At 45.4% G+C, this 15,753-nt stretch overlaps 1 protein-coding gene and 1 pseudogene across 1 annotated transcript in view; one reads left to right on the top strand and one right to left on the bottom strand.

The window, feature by feature from the left end:
* Pard3 (par-3 family cell polarity regulator) overlaps nucleotides 1-15,753 on the bottom strand; it is a 546,246-nt gene that overhangs the window by 352,851 nt on the left and 177,642 nt on the right.
* On the top strand, nucleotides 13,645-14,036 carry LOC116886274 (annotated as a pseudogene).

Raw genomic sequence — 15,753 nt, 5'->3', positions numbered from 1 at the left:
TGCACTCTAGAACAGCGCCCCACCTATGGGTACCGATTTAATGCCATAAAGATGAAGGAAATAGTCTCATGTTTACCCAGGTCTCCTGAGCTCCAGCTATAGAAACGTGTTAAAATTGATTATCTACCACAACATACAAGTAAAAGACCCCTGGGTCAGATGGACCTGTGAACGAAAACTCTGTATGAACGATATAACACATGGCTCGAGTATGAAGACTCAGATGTAAAATTTCAAGGTCACAAAAGCCACACAAATGCACATGGAGGAAGGTGGGAAATGTCTGTGCTTCGGGTCCGTGGCTGAGTAGCTTGATACTTCCAGGAAAGGCATGGAGTCAGAAGACATAGTCATCAGTACCCACAATCCACACACACACAGAGAATTAGGGGGAGGGGACCCAGAAAATGATGACCCTGGTGCCTTTTGGCAGGCTGCGTATTTGGACCTGAGGGTAGCCTCAGACATGGTCCGGTGGACCTCCTCGCCCACTCCTCTCCACTCTACTGCCTCCCCAGAGACGGATCACAGAAACCAGACTTCCTCTTTTACAAGGTAGGCAAGGACATTCTAACCTCCTACCCCAGAGCGAGCTGTGGCTCTAGAAACAGTCCTTGAACCTTCCGTCTACTTTACTCTGTTGGAGCTGGTCACAAAGCAATCGCCCCACAACCCGGGAAATAGGAAGAGCAATTCAGTGAGCTATACTGCCTTAGTCCCGCCCCGCTTCCTTCCTCCAATCAATTTGCACATGGCGGCCATGAAGTCATCCATTACGTTGTCCCTTCTTTTTTATTTCTTTTTTAAAAGATTTATCTATTTCATGTATGTCAAGACATTGTCACTGTCTTCAGACACACCAGAAAAGGCCATCAGATCCCCATTACAGAGGGTTGTGAGCCCCCATGTGTTTGCTGGGAATTGAACTCACGACCTACGGAAGAGCAGCCAGTGCTCTTAACCACTGAGCCATCTCAACTTGTTTCTGAGTCTAACAGTGTCAGCTGTGAGCTAGAGAGGAAAGGTATAATAGCATCCTGCTACCCTGACACAGGCCAGGATGTTTAACCAGCTAAGGCCAGCACACAAACCATCAACATACCCTTACGGACGAGTTCTCTTACATAACTGACATGGCATGCACAGTCTCCTAAACCAGTGACCCTGATGCTATGGCCCTTTTAAGACAGTTCACATTGTGGTAAGCCCCAACCATAAAATTACTTGGTGGCTGCTTCCTAATTGTGATTTTGCTACTGTTATGATTTATAATGGAATATCTGCATCGACTAATGGTCCTGGGGGACGCCTGTGAAACTGTCATTTGGGGAACCACCAAGGGGGTGTGACCCATAGATTCAGAACCCCTGTCCTAAATGAATTAGGGATAGCAGGATTAACAGGTCATGTCAGCATCAAAGAGCCTGACCACACCTTCCTTTTAACGGATTCCCTCCCCAAAAAGACTCAAGGCAGGATGAGGGAGATTGGCCAGGTTACATTTGGACGTGTGGTTTAAAGCAAAATGTCAAAGAATGGGGTCAGCCTGAAGAAAAAAGTAGCTTTCTCCACAGACAACTCCACTGCTCTGAACCACAACACCTGAGAATCCAGGAAGAACAGCGGCGGCTTAAAGGGACAGAAGCCCTTTACCCCACCATGCCCCAGCAACCAACTGAAGGACACAGGGAGAAATGCCTGCTTCACAAGCGGAAGTAAGCAGGGGTTAGCCCTATAGAGAGGGGTCACCAGTGCATGCATCGTTTACATACAACGGACCAATAAGGATTAAACACTCATTTACCCTCATTGTATAAGCGGACTGGAGGGGGAACCTGGATGGGAACCTTCTCCAGGATGGCCAGCTCCCCTGCCCTGGAGGTGGTATGCCTACTTGGTGGGTTGGTCCTCTGGCTTCACAGACTACCTTGGTTCCTGACTTCCCTCGTTAAAGCCTCCCTTTTCCTTAAAGCCTTCTTCTAGTCAACCTCACAGTCAGACATGGGAGGCCCAGGAGAAACAGTAGCTACTGTTAAGGTTCCTGATTCCATCCCGGGTTTCGGCACCAATGTTAGGTTTTAGAATCTCAGCCTGTGCCCAGACAGGAAACACCCAGATGCCATGATTCCACGTGGAGAGGTTTAATGAGAGAAGAGTAGAAAAGGGGAAAGGTGGCCGGCCATGGGCACGTGGAGGGGTGGGAGGGGGGAGGGGGGGCAAAGCAGCGAAGGAAAAAGAACAAGAGGGGATAAGAGGGGGTAGAGGGAGGAGGGCAAGCAGCCCCTTATATAGTCATGCACAGCTGGCTGTTCCCAGACAACTGTGGGGGCAGAGCATTCCTGGCTGCTGCCAGGTAGCTGTGGGGGTGGAGCTTAAACAGAATACCAACGGGTACAGCCACATTATGGGCATGAGCCAACCCTGTCTTTTCCTCGGAGACTGCCATGCTGAGCCAGACCCTACCAGACCCCACAGGCAGAAGGAATTGTGACCTAACAAAAGACAACATGGGGATTAGCCAACATATTATGAAAAGTTTAAAAAGCCTGTTAGGAAAATGAGTGACAATTCAGTCTTATTGTCAGCTTCGCTTTGACCGCTGGAAAGATGAGAGCAAGGTTAGAGAGAAAAGAAAGATATCGTATAACCACGGATGTTCATGCTTTCGGTGGCCGGGTTTACAAAAAACACCCACAGTGACATCTCAGACTCAAACTGCCACAAAAGCAAACGAAATACTTTTATCAAAGGACACAACGATAATTTAAGTCTCAGTACAAGCTTCGAGAATCAGATACCGCTTAATTACCGCTTATGGCGGGATTTTGGTTTTAAGGGACTGTAAGAGGAAGAAGCATCTACGATACGAAAAAAAGCTAGCATTATGTTTACCAGTAATCCATGCTGACCTGAACTCTAAGCCACTTCAAGCACTCAAAACAGCACACAAGAGAAGGTGGCGCCAGTCAAGTGAAGCGCTCTGAGGCCAGACTTTGAAGGAGATGAGAGCACAGCCCACATGTCTGATCCTCACCTCTGTCTGAGGAGTCTGAAGTGGCCAGCAGCAGCGCTCGGTCCACGCTGCCTCCAGGGCTGTGGCATACAAGTGTAACCGAGGCAGGAGACAGCATGCTTGAGTCAGAGTCAGGAAGGGGCTCTTCCAGATTCTCCAAACATCAGTGCTGGGCCACAAAGAAACTGTCCTGGGAACGTTCGTGCCTTCAGAGAAAACAGGCCTTGAAAGGTCTCCCAGGAGCCATACACCGAATGCTCGACCACACAAAGGTGTAACTGGAGAAAACGTTAGATCAATGGCAAGTTCTGAGTTGCCCTAACGTATTTGTAGGAGAATAAAGTAGTGTGTAGAAGGGGTTGCTTCCTCTGAACAGCATAGTCAAGGCTCTGGCCTGTACAGCTCTAATGCTACAAACAGCAAATTCCAACCTTAGGAAACTTAGAACCAATCAGCTGTGTGCATTCAGCAAACGCCAGGGGCGTCAGTAGAAAGGTGTGCTCTGTTCAGAGTGTGCGAACTGCTCAAAATGATCACAGCAGACGAATAAGCATTGTTTTTGTCCAAACAAAGTCTTGGACCTTCATTGTAACCATAGAGGCTTTACCAAACCCTGCTGCAGCATGTTGATGGCTCACACCCTGGGGCTCTCTCCGGCGAGGTAAGTCCAAAAGTTACCAACTGCTGTTTTATGCCTTTTACTATTAGACTAGTACGCACTTAACACACCAATGCCAGCCACGCCAGAAAAGGATACAAAAATTTATTGTGGATGTGCTTTTAAGTTAACGTCAGTTTACTACCCATCAGCTTCTCTAGTGCCAATTAGCACCTTAAAAAAAAATGTGTAAATATTTGAAAAACATGTTTGCAATTAAAAGGAGGAAATATTACACATTAAAATGGGGAAGAGACTTTAGGTTAAATGCTGGAAGGTAGCTGATTCTCAAGATATCACATTTTCACAGCTTAGCAGAAACCGGTAGATCCGCCCTGAAATAAAACACAACACGCAGCTCCTACTTAAAATTCAGCAAATGTCAATTATTGTTTACTACTTCCAAAGCTAATAGGTTCTCTAATTGAATGTAAGAGGTTTAAACTCGGGGCATCATTAGCGTGCATGCCATGTCAGTAATGAAGTGTTGACAAGCACTTTCAGTACCAACATGGGAAAGTTCCAGAATTCTTTGTATTAATGTTCAGTGGCTCCCCTCTCTTTTCTTTTAAACAGTAGGAAAAGTCAGTGTCCACTTCTAGGCTTAAAGGCAAGCTTTATTCTTAAGAAACCTAAAAGGAACAGAAGATTGCCGTAGCATAAAGGGCAGAATTTCTAAAGAAAATTGTCACAGAAAGGAGTAGGGTAATCCAAAATAAACAGTATAAGAAGTTACAATTGAGCCAGTCACCCTGAGTCAGAGTCTCACATCTCTGGGGCACCGTGTTTAAGTTGTTGGACTTTGAAACTAGGTCAAAGTTACTATTAGAATAGTTATTCTTTATTGAAACCACGACAATCTCTCATGTCAGAAAGGAAGCCAACAGTGTTCATTCAAAATGAAAGGTCTAGAAAGCAGGCAGATATTTAAATAATGATACTAGTGTTTCTGGGTGAAATTAAGTAGACAAATTTAAACTTAGCCTTTTCAACCAACCTTGACTCCCACAATTTCTCCTCTGACCTCTACACACACACACACACACACACACACACACACACACACTCTCTCTCTCTCTCTCTCTCTCTCTCACACACACACACACTCACACACACTCACACACTCACACACACACTCACACACACACTCACACACACACACACACACACACACACACACACACACACACACACACACACACACACACACACACACACACACACACACACACACACACACACACACACACACACACACACACACACACACACACACACACACACACACACACACACACACACACTCACACACACACACACACACACACACTCTCACACATATAATCACACTCACACACACTCACACTCACACACACTCTCACACACTCACATATACACACTCACATACACACACTCTCACACATATAATCACACTCACACACACTCACACTCACACTCACTCACATACACTCACACATATCAGGAAGTTAAAAATATCAGGAAGTTTTTGTGCCATCTCAGATTTTCAGTTTACTGAAAATTGTTTACTACTTGTTTACTAGAGGGCAAATCTTCAATATCCATACATGGAGAAACAATCTTTAAAAACTGAATCAGAGCGTACTGGCTGGTTTTGTGTATCAACCTGACACAAGCTGGAGTCAGTACAGAGAAAGGAGCCTCAGTGGTGGGAATGCCTCCATGAGATCCAGCTGTGACTCAATGAGTGATCAAGGGTGGGAGGACCCACTGTGGGCAGTGCCATCCCTGGGCTGGTGGTCCTGGCTTCTATAAGAAAGCAGACTGAGCAAGCCATGGGAAGCAAGCCAGTAAGCAGCACCCCTCCATGGCCTCTGCCTCAGCTCCTGCCTCCAGGTCCCTGCCCTGTGTGAGTTCCTGCCCTGACTTCCCTTAGTAATGAACAGCAATGTGGAAGTGTGAGCTGAATAAACCCTTTCCTCCCCAGCCTGCTTCTTGGTCATGATGCTTTGTCCAGAATAGAAACCCTGACTAAGACAATGAGTGAAGTAAGAAAAAGTTAAAGGATCGTAGAACCATGAGTGCTTCTGTTCTCTACGTATTGGCAGGTAGGAGAAGTTATAAGAAGGCAGACTGTGACTTTCATTTATGTGGCCTTTGTGATACACACTATAATGAGAATGCCTGGATATTTCTACTGTCCTACAAGCAATGAGGACTTAACATACGTGCGTGATGGTGTTAGGCTTCTTCAGTCCCTTCCAGCAAATATCGATAAATGAAACTGGAGCATTTAGGTTGTTTATTTGTGTTTGCTTTGATCATGAACCCTGAGTATTAACCAGCTTCCCTTCTAACACTCAACATGGCTCAGCACCCTGAGTATCTATGACAGAACATAGTTCGCAAACTGTGGTTGTTCTTAACACTTTCTGGATTCAGTGATTTACTAACCCTCCCTCTACAAAAGCCATGTAGCATTTCCTCCCTTCAAAGCCCAGGGGTTAAGGGATCTTTCTATCCATCACCTCAAATGTCTCATGATCTTACTTCCCTTGGAGCACTCCTACCACAATAGGCTACTGCTACCATTAAAATGTGTTTACCTCAGGTATACAAGGAGATGTGTTTTATCTCCCATTCCTGGGAGGGAAAGTGAGGTTTAAACCCTCTAAGCCAACGAGGGTTGCACTCTCTTCACCTCAACAGCCTCGGTGAACAGCAGCAGAGTTTTCAAGGCACAGTTGATACCCAGAAAACAAGTACCGACTAGGATAACCAGAATGCCCCGAGACCACGGTGTATCGGCAGCATTATATAATTAATTATCATTACGACCTCCAAGGCTACTTTTCGGTTAGAGATCGAGGCAACTTTGGTGTTTCTGGCTGTGTGTGGAGTGAATGCAGACACACACTCCTCCTTAGAAGATGATAAGTGTTACTCAGACTCTTTATCCCTCGCAGGTGAAGGGCACGTTGCTCTGCTATAAGACGACAAACGCCACACCTCGCTATACCACTGAAAAGCCTAGCAGTGCTTTGCAGGACCTTGTTTGTGGCTTGACTCCCTCCAAAGCCAATCTGAGTTCTGAGTGGAAACTCTGTTGCACTGTATGAGCTTCACGGAACTGCAGGCCAGAACTGCAGAGCAAATTGTTACAAACGCTCTGCTCTTCAGAGTAACCAATGAGACACTTATCATCCCTACTAACTAACGTCATCCAGTGCCACGTCCCACGCAACGTGGGAGTGAGTTCTTTGTCTTTTCCGTCAGCCTGATAACTCCCCTGAGTGTGAAGGAGGGCAAAGGTGAACTATTACAGAGAGAGCAAAGAGTCCTGGAATTCTAACCCAACTTCCCTTCCTCCAACCCAGATGCACTCATCCTAACTAGAGGCTATGACTTTCTTCTTACACAGCTGTTGTGTACTCCACCCTGGGAATAGACTCTGGGGGCTCCACGCTGAGCCACCGTTCCTCTGCAGGCTGCAGATCCTCTCTCCTTCCCGCCTGGGGTACATTCACTCAGCGCTGAAAGCCATCTTACCTCTAAATCAATCCCCTTTTAACTGTTTTTGAACCCTTTGCTAAAGCGCTCCACCTTCCTAATCCCTCTGTATCTCTGCGTGTCTTTTTAACACAGGTGTCTGCCATACTCTGCCTCGTACTTTAATTAATTGTGCTCAGGTCTTACAGGAGCTCATTCTAACTGAATCGGTCTTATTGGCAAAGCAGTATTTTTTCATTGATCTAGGATTTAAAAGGCTTTGTAGGTTCATCGATGCAAAGTTGTTATGATTTTTCTAAACCCCAAGCCCTTGGTGGACTACCCTGGCCTCTTACAATCATTAAATACATTCCTCTGCGTTTCCCACCAGAAGCTATAAATAAGCGTCAGGGAAGTAGCCAGGTATATAGCATTATTAAAAGCCCAATTTATTTTAAACAGCAAGCCTCTAGGCCATTCACAAGATCGCTTCAAAGAAAGCTGAACACTGAGACAAGAATTCTCCCTGAGATACACAAGTCACAGTTGGGGGGTGGAGGTAGGGAGTGGGGGGCACTAGAACCCTAACGTTCCAGGGTTTTAGTGAGCTAACAAAACAAGAGCTCTCCTGTGAACGCAAGGCTATTGGTAACACACCCTCGCCTGTAAACCGAGACTCCACAGTTTAACAAAGCTACTTCTCCAACACAATACTGGGGAACAGCGGGCAGGAAAAGGACGTTCCCTAGAAAGGGCAGGAAAGCTGCCTTCATTCAGTCTACAAGGAGTGACTTACTTCCTCAATGAATAACAGACTTCAGGCCTCATCCTACAGCCCCAATTCCAACAAGGAAGATGTCGTCCTAGGTGACGCAGCCTTGGAGGAAACCCTGATGGTGAGAGTGTGTGTCTGGCAGAAATCACCCTTGGCTCAGTCCTGGTACCACAAACCCAAAGTTATTCCCCAGAGCTAGGCTGAGACTGTGCATGTTACATAGAACACGCATTGGTAGAAAAGAGAGTGTGTTACTCCCTGAGCACAGAGCTGTGAAGGTTTAACCAAGCCTGCCACTGGCCATGTCCTTATCACCATTAACGAGCACCACGGTTCCTGCACATAGGATTTCAGAGTTGTTCAAAGCAGTGCTAAATGCCAGCCATCCAATGAAGAAGAAACAACTGAATTTTAAGACCTGGGCGTAAGAACATCATAGGTTGTTCTGACTACGAGAGAGGGAATGAAGAGTATCTTGTGAAACATTTTCTAAACTTTCTGAAAGGCACACACCCATGCACATCAGTAGTACATCTCAGACCTCAACTAGTTACGATTCAAGACTTGGTCCATGTAGAAGAGTTGACAGCGCCACGGATATATCACGTGAGCAAGTCTGCATACATCCAATCAACAACCAGCGTGTATAAAGGTTTTGAGAGTAATTTGTTCAACACCAAGGACTTAATTACGAAGAAAGGACCGAAGCTTGGCTCCAGAGGCATTTTCAGTATTTCCAACACTCATTTTTCAGAATTCAATTTAGTTGGTTATGCAATTAACAATAATTCCTACACTTGGAGGTTGCCATCCAGAGATGAAGACTCTCATTTTTCGCAAGAACTAGGGCTGGCCCCAGATAACGTGGCTGATGTTAAAGCAACAAGAAGACAGAAAGCAGAAACTGTTTGCTATGTAACTTAAGTCGGACACAGTGATGTTAGACAGATTCTCAAGCCTCTCTCATGAGCTGGCCAGCAGAAGTCAGTGCTAGAACCTCACACGGATCTGTCACGGTCACGGCCTTGGCACTAACACAGCGTGATCAAGAAAGGATAACGGAATCACACGTCAAATCTCTATCCTTCCCCAGAGTGTGTACTTGGTGAGGACTGCCTGTAAACACCCTTTGTCGGTTAAGTTTGGTTTCTATTTCGTGTGTGTGGCTGTGTGCTGGGAATGAGCCCAGGGCACACATACACTCTGCCACCGAGCTGTGCCTGCAGCAATGAATCCAGAGCAAAGTTTTCCTGGCAGTAAAAATAGGTGCCACTGGCACTTAAAAGTAAGTGCATAAGAGCTGAATTTCAAAACAGAGAAGGCAAGAGGGATGGGAAACTGATGGACTGGCAATATCTTCATCATTACTCCCAACCCTTTCTCTTCTCCAGGAACCAAATTGTTCCTCACCGACCTTACCGCAGCCACCATGACAATTACTGAGCAGAAAGGATGAGACTTTTATCTCACTAAAGCTGCAATAAAGTTTCCTTTCAATACTCCAAATTGCACTTGGTGAAGCCAGGTGAAGACTGTGTTGCACTTTGAGTCCGAAGGGTCCCCAAAAGAGCCTCAGTAAGATGCTAGTGGGAGGCAGAAAACCCTCCATGCTGGGGGTCTCTGGAAGATGGCTATGGGGTGCAAGTCTCTTGCTCTTCCTTGTCTAAGCCATGAGGTGAGCGCCTCATCATGGTGTGCTTGCTGCCTCACTAAGGGCACAAAGAAAAGAAGCCAGTCACACAGGGCTACACCAACCATGACACAGCATACACACACACACACACACACACACACACACACACACACACACCAGTCACACAGGGCTACACTAACCATGACACAGCATACACACACACACACACACACCCCAGTCACACAGGGGTACACCAACCATGACACAGCTACACCAACCATGACACAGCATACACACACACACACACACACACACACACACACACACACACACCCCAGTCACACAGGGGTACACCAACCATGACACAGCATACACACACACACACACACACACACACACACACACACCAGTCACACAGGGATACACCAACCATGACACAGCATACACGCACACACACACACACACACACACACACACACCAGTCACACAGGGGTACACCAACCATGACACAGCATACACACACACACACACACACACACACACACACACACACACACACACACACGCACGCATGCACCAGTTACACAGGGCTACACCAACCATGACACGGCATCCCCCAACTGTGATCACACACAACCTAATTTTGAGGGTCATCCTTCCGTTTACTCTGATTATAAAAATAATGCTACCTTTCATATAGGCAAAAATAATGTTTTTTGGTTTTTTACCATCTTGACAACTAGCATTTAAAGTGTGTGCTTTTTGAATGAGTCGATGAAGTCATGAGGCTCTACTGAAAGGCCTCACATCCCATTTATATTTAATAAGGAAACGCATTCATCAGGAAAAGTTGATCATGTGACGATACCAGAACACTGTATCTTGGAAATAATTTCTTCTCTGTACACAAAATCTATAACTTCAAAAATAATGAAGGTATATCAGTGATGTAGCGATGTCCTGACAGTTAAGGAATATGGGGGGGAGGGGGATAACATTAGAGCAGTGACTCTCAACCTCTGGGTCGTGACCATTACGGTATATCAGATATCCCGTATCCTGCATATCTGATACTCACATTACGATTCCTAACAGTAGCAAACTTACGGTTATGAAGTAGAAATGAAAGTAATTTTATGGTTGGGGTCACCACAGCGTGAGGAACTGTACTAAAGGTCACAGCATTGGGGAGGCTGAGAACCACAGTACGGGAGTGTCATATCTCACCAACCGTCCCTTGCACAACAGACTCGTATCCAGGAAATAAGCTCTTTCTCTTGCCCCAGTGTGTGTGTGTGTGTGTGTGTGTGTGTGTGTGTGTGTGTGTGTGTGTGTGTAGCCCAATATTTGCCATTTTAATTTCTATACAAACAAATCCTACTGATCTTTAAACATAAAACAATACAGCACACATCTAACAGATGCAAATTAGTTCCACACATCTATCTGCCCTGTTTGACTAGGTAAGTCACTTCACTCCAGTTTCAGACTTTACCATGAAAAACCGTCCAAGCTCCCCATCCTTGGGAAAAACTAAGAGCCTGGGTGCAGGCTTCCAGCCTGTGTGGGTGACACTTTTGCTCCCTCTGTCCCTGAGCAAAAAGCAGGGTCCTTCACAGAATCGCTGAGTTTTCTGAGATTCAATGGTTACGTAAAACAGGCCCCAGACATCTGAATCCCTTTCACATGAATGTTCTAGTGCTTGCGTGTATCTGCAGTAAACAGTTGAATTGTTCGTGTTTTGTGAGAATGAGTAAACATTTCACTATCTCGGTCTATGTTTACAAGTCATGAATATGACTGTCTAGTGTCCGTCTTAAAGTAAGACACGGAACACTAGTTCACTGCAACTCATCTTTGACAACAAATTTACAAGGTACGTGTACCTTTGGTCTTTATTTTAGAGATGAGTAAACTGAGGCCCAAGAGAGGCAAATAGCTTGCCTGAATTTTTAACCTATGAAGATCAAGCTCAGGCACCTGTTACCCTGATTGATGATGGGTAACATCTCCTCTAACAAGTAAGCCACAGTTTTAAAAGTTGGAACATTGCGTGCATTAATCATTGTGCAAACCCAGGGTAATTTATTGTGCAATTATATCCCATTAAGAGAATAAGTTTAATTCTATCAAGACAGTTCATCTGGTCACTTCTGAAGACCATCTGGCCAAATTAAATGCATGGCGTCAAAAGAATCAAGCATCCAGAACCCAAGAAGCAGGTACTCCCCATGGCCTGCATTTTCAAGAGGTGATTCTGATGCACAGTGCACCTGGGAGGGGTCCTCACTTGCAGGTCAGATCTTTAGTAACAGGCTGCTGCACCTTTATCTACCTGGATGGTGCCATCCTCTCCTTGAGGACCCTGTGGTACAGTGGAACTCTGGAAACCATAGCTAGAGAAGAGGGGTTTCCCAGGCCTGCCCTGACAACAGCAAGACTCTCATCAAAAACTGAAATAAAATAATATAAAAAGCAATGATTGGTTCAGGGGCGGGGTCTGGTAGATGTGCCCCAGTTGTTAGAGTCCAGGCCTACTATGCACAAAGCACTGGGTTTGATCAACAACAAATAAAACCAGGCATGGTGGGACCTCCACTACAAGGCTGCCCTGAGCTACATGAGACCCTGCCTCCTCACAACACACACACACGCGCACACGCACACGCACGCACACACACACGCACACGCACACACACACGCACACACACACACGCACACACACACACGCACACACACACACGCACACACACACACACACACACACACACACACACACACACACGCACACACACACACACACACACACACACACGCACACACACACACGCACATAGACACACACACCACACGCACACGCACACACACACACACACGCACACACACACGCACACACACACACACAAAGCTTGGGCACTGTATTTACATCAATTCAACTCCTCCTCTGGCTCTTCTCCGGTGACTCCACAAATTCACAGCTACTGTTACACATGTGCATGTATATATAAGTATAGCCATTCCATGTGCTTGTTTGCGGAAGCATTTAGAGCTCACCTTGGGATCGAGTAACCATGGGGGATGGGGAGGACATGTCTCTGGAGAAGACCGGTTCTCCCGCTCTCGGAAACCATGAATTGCCTGTGGCTCTTAACAGTTCCTGTTTTCACTTTTATTTATTATTTGACAATGTCAAACACGCGTGTGTCATATATGTGTGTATACATATATGTATATATATATATATATGGTATTTTCATTTTCACACCATTATCCTCTCTTTTCCCTCTCAATGTAAACTTCTTCCCAAAGTCCCTCTCTCCTTTCATTTCTTCTTGTGTGTGAAACTCCCTGAGTTTAATTAAGGTTGCCTGCAGGAGCATGGGTGGATGGGGGAATCGAATTCCTTACTGCGGGCAAGGGGATCCAAATCATAAATGCAAGCAACAAGTGTAAAATGTGAATTATGGCAACACAGGACTTTTCCTAATTTTCCTAATTTTGTTAAATTCCAGAACGGAAGGATAATGCCTGGAACTGCCGGTGAATAAATGGAGTCTGACAAGGAATAACCCGGCATCATCTATCTCCTCTCCTGGTCCTGCGGTATCGTTAATGACAGTGCAAGGAACGGGTCCTCGGGACTCACAGGGTTGATGGCTGAGTCACGCATTCTCATAATGGGATCGAGGAATGGCGCCAGGCAGTGCACGGTGGCATCTACTTTGCAAAGCCTTGAACTACTTTTTAATCTCCAAATATGAAGGGCACACGTGTATCTCTGAAAGGGATGGGAAGCCAGGTCCCTAGAGACGTATCTAGGCAGGCCACCAAACACATCTGACAAGAGGAAAGTCCTTCTGTGTCTTTGGAGTGTAGTGGAATCTACAGCAAAATGCACACTTTGAGTAATGTCTGAGACATTCGAAATCTTCTACAAAAAAGACTTGGTCCTTTCTGGTATACAAGTACACAAAGGAGGCAAATGGATGCTCACGGGGGAAAGGCTAAGTGTAGGGAGAACACGAGTCCACAGAATGCAGGACATTCAGCCAGAAATGTGAAAAGCTCCAGCCGCCATAGGGAGAGGAGCCGCAGCCATGTCCGCGCACCTACGGGTGGTCGTTCGGAACTGCTCCAGTTTCTTCAAGAGGAATAAGGAGCCCAAAAATCTGAAGGCCCGAAACTCCTTCCGCTACATCGGAAGTGCGGCAATTCACCGCCGGAGTGGAGCCCACAGCTGATGGCAAAGGACTCATGGTGGTTAGGAAACGCAAGATCTGGTCAGCGAAAACCTACCACTTCTTACGTGAGGACCACCATCAACAAGAACTCCATGGCTACCCCCAGCAGCATCAGGCACGTGATCCAAAAGAACAAGTACCGCCCCGATCTGGGTATGGCGGCCATGGGCAGGGCCAGTGCCATCCTTGGAAATCAGAAGCCTGTGGTGGTGAAGAGGAAACGGACCCGCCCCACCAAGAGCTCCTGAGCCCCACACCCAAGACGCAACAGAGAGTTCACTGAGTTGTTCAGTCACAGAGAGAGAGAGAGAGAGAGAGAGAGAGAGAGAGAGAGAGAGAGAGAGAGAGAGAGAGAGAGAGAGAGAGAGAAACAAAGATGTAGGAAGACCTTGCTCGCCTGTTACCAACCAATGCAGCGGGTTTTACATACAAGTCGTAATTTAGTGTCATTCCATAATACATACAAAAGTTCATGCTATGTTCTTTTGCTTTTACGACAGGAACTGTGACATAAAAGTCCCAAGGTAGCACCTTATGAAATACTACATAAAAATAGATTAAACAAATTGACCGAAGCAGAATGTCTGACTTTGTTTTTATTGATAGTAGCATTCGTTTTGTTCTTCCACAGGCCAAATAAAACAGGTTACTGATCCGATGCTACTAAGGTCAAAAGACTCCTGCCCCAAAACCCACGCCAAGCTGGGACAACCACAGAGCCCAGCTGACACGAGACCTACCCCTTCTGCTGGAGCCCCAGGTCAACAGATTTTTAAAGTAAGATCTTGAAGGGTTGGGAAATTACCTTAATCAATGAGGTACATGCACAATGATGTGAGCTCAGTCTCCAGAATTTATGTACAAAAAGCTACCGTGAGGCTGGTGAGAGGGATAGCTTAGTGGATGAAGGAACTCACTGCCAAGCCTGACAAATTAGCTCCATCAGGACCCACAGGGTGGAAGGGAAAAACCAATTCCTTCTTCCCTCAGATTGTCCTCTAAATACACACACACACACACACACACACACACACACACACACACACACGTGTGTACAGGAATAGATTGATAAACAAAATATATAGTAAAGATCGTGTCTTGAAACAAACCTAACTTTAGGTTTCCACATGCGTGTGCAAACAGGTCATGACAAGTACCCACACACATGGGCACACATGCATGCACCTAAAGATAAGAATACATCTTTAAAAACCAATGTGGAATCACTTCAGGATGTTCTATTTTGAGAACTGTAAACAAACATTTCTAAAACTGTCCAGATCCTTCCAGCGTTTCTATTAAATGTATGTTAAACACAATTTAGCCTCTCTATTTATAGCCACTTCCTCTATAAAGATGTGGGCATAAAGAGCAGCAGTATTGACGAGTCAAGAATGATTGCCACACAGGAAACTAATAACAGGAAATGCAATTTGTAGCTGCTCGTGGAGAGCAGTCCTGCAGAAACCAGGAGGTTAATGGGTCTGCCTAAGAGCCAGCCTCACACACACACACATAAACATAGTATATATATATGCACATAGTATATATACATGTATGTACACATAAATATATGCATGCACACATACATAAATATATGCATGCACACACATATACACATGAACACACATAAATATATATGTATGCATACATGTAAATATATACATGCACATGCATAAATACACACATGCACACACATAAATATATGTACACATGAATATACACATGCACACACATAAATATACGCATGCAGACACATAAATATATGCATGCACACACATAAATACACACATGTATGTGCACAAATACATACATATGTGCACACATAAATATATACATGCACACATAAATATATGCACACATGAATATACATATGCACTCACGGAAATATACACATGCAGTCATAGAAATATACACATGTACACAAACATGCACATGTACACACATAAGCATACACATGTATGC

Source organism: Rattus rattus, chromosome 17 (genome assembly GCF_011064425.1).
Source record: "Rattus rattus isolate New Zealand chromosome 17, Rrattus_CSIRO_v1, whole genome shotgun sequence".
NCBI classification, from domain to species: Eukaryota; Metazoa; Chordata; class Mammalia; order Rodentia; family Muridae; genus Rattus; species Rattus rattus.
Note: the sequence above shows the minus strand (reverse complement) of the source record. Positions and strands in the feature narration are given on the sequence as shown.